The sequence below is a fragment of the Tupaia chinensis genome, unplaced genomic scaffold (assembly GCF_000334495.1).
Source record: "Tupaia chinensis unplaced genomic scaffold, TupChi_1.0 Scaffold145208_1, whole genome shotgun sequence".
Classification (NCBI taxonomy): Eukaryota; Metazoa; Chordata; class Mammalia; order Scandentia; family Tupaiidae; genus Tupaia; species Tupaia belangeri.
The window spans coordinates 2,282,061-2,284,488 of NW_006205068.1; positions in this window are offsets into that span (position 1 = coordinate 2,282,061).

The window sequence follows — 2,428 nt, forward strand, 5'->3', positions numbered from 1 at the left end:
CTGCTCTCTCTTTTTTTTTTTTTTGGAGAGATTTTCACTGTAGGGCGCGTGCGCTCGCCAGACAGACAGAGAGAGACATAGAGACAGAAAGCGAGAAATCACCCCCCCAGGGGGGATGGTCACGCCGCAATCCCTTCTCCTCCATTCTCCTCTCGGGATCTTGGGCACGCACGCACATGCGCCCAGTGTGAGTTTTAAGCCACCGGGTCCGGGACACGAACCGCGGTCGACTACGTGGGAGTCCAGCGATTACGCTAACTGCTGGTTCCCAACCTCTGCTCTCTTTTGACCAGTTTCCCACCAGACTGCTTTGTGCAGGTATAGATGCCGGACCTTTCTATGACACCTCAGGTCCGGGCCCAGCTTGGCAGCCCAGGAGGGGAATTGCCACGTGGAAAAGAGCTGAGCCCAGTCTAGAGGCCTCTGCTCACAGCACACAGCAGGACCTGCCCGTGCAGCACCCACCTCGGTGCCTTCTCTGGGCCTCATCCCTGTCGCCACGTTGCAGGGACTGCCCCTACTCCCAGCCACACCGTGAGTTCAGGCCCCTGATTCCCTTCAGACTCAATAAGAGGGTGACCAGCTCCATCTTGCATCCCCATCCTAGCCCAGCAGACCAGCCAGTGGCTCAGAGAAGTCAGTTTTTGTGCCACGGGATGGTGTCCTTTCTCTCCTCACTGCCTGGTCCACCTAGGCTTCTCTTTGGCCCGAGGGCTTGCTGGGCAGGCTGAGTTCTTTAGTAGCGGGGCAATATTTGTCTATGCCAGGGAACACTGAGGTCTGGAGGCCAGGAAGAACGACAGGTGGCAGTGATGTGGCTGTGACGATGGCCACGGAACTACACCGCACTCCCGTTAGGCCCGGCACAGCCTGTTCAGGCACCTGTCCTGGAGTGATTGAAGTGGGGTGCACCCATCTCACCCTCATTCTTAAGTCTTGCTTATGACTCACTTCCAACTCTGCAGGTGCCCCCAAACCTCCACTGTGAGGACCATCATAACGTTTAGCTCACCAAGACTTGGGGGGCTAGTGATGTGTTTGGCCTTCGTGTGGTTTTTACCAGTCCCGTGCTCCTTCTTTAGCTCCGTGTGGCTTTGGGAAATCACTCCGGAAATAACCTGACCCCCGGACCCGCTAGCACTGCCCTCCTGCCCCGCCCTAGGCTGGCCGGCATGGGCCACACGGCTAGCTGGGCAGGCACAGGGGGCGTGGCCATCCTCAGCCCCAGTGTCCTTCCTGTTGGCACCGTCTGCTTGTAGCAGGGAGACTGGCTCCCCCCCCCGTTGGGCAGGGGGCACAACTGTTCTGAGAGGTGCTGGCACCATGAGGTGAGCAGAGGGCCTGGTTCGATGGCCATGGTCAGGAGAGGTGCAAATAGTCTGTCCCTGTCACAGCACTGGGAAGGAGGTACGGGCGTGTCCCTCCAGGGCTGACGTCCTCCTGATGTCCCTCCAGGGCTGACTAATTCTTACTCTGTAGACAGGGTGGGTGGAGGCCAGAGCAGCTACCCCACGTTTGCCACTTTGAAGCTGGACAGTACCGCATCCAGATCAGCTTTCAGGACCTTTATGCATCACCCCAGGAAAGAGGTGCCAGCTGCAGTCACCAGTGCCCAGGTGGCTCCCCATGACCCTTCCCTGCCAACCCTTCTCTGGTGCAGCCCCACCATGCGATGAGTCAGGCTGGCCCGTGAGACCAGCACAGCCAGGGAGCTGATGCATGTGATTCATGACGCTGATGGCAGAGACACCGCAGCTTCCACCTTGGCCTTTCGGGTCCCTTGTTCTGGGGAAGCCGGCCATGATGACTCTCAAGCAGCCCTATGGAGCGTTCCACATGGGAAGTTGCTGAGGCCCCCAGCCACCAGCCGGCACTGACCAGGTAGTGACTGGGATGCGGACCCTCCCACTCCAGTCAAGCCTTCACACAGTGCAGCCTCGGCTGACTCCTGACCCAACCTGTGAGGGTCCCCGATACAGAGCCACCCAGTCAAACCTCTTCCAAAGTCTAGATCCTCAGAAACTTTCCACGATCGGCAACGGTGGTTGTTGCTGTAACCCAGTAAGTGTGGGAGCTGTTTTGCAGCATAATTACCATACCCACATTCACAGAGCACCCATACCCGCTCCTTTCATCCTCCAGCAACCTGGCTAAGTATTGGGATCTCTTTAGTTTTTCATTTCTCACTCTTTTTTTTTTTTTTTTTAATTTTGTTATAGGGTATGTGTTCTTCCAGAGAAAGACAGAGAAAAAGAAGGTGAGAAAGCAGGAGAGATGGCCATGCTTCAATCTCTTCTCCATTCTCCTTGGGACTTTGGGCACACACAACACACATGTGTTTTTCAAGCCACCAGATCTGGGACTTGAACCATGTAGTCAGCCATGTGGGATCCAGCCGTCTTAACCACCACAGTACTGGCTGGGGCCC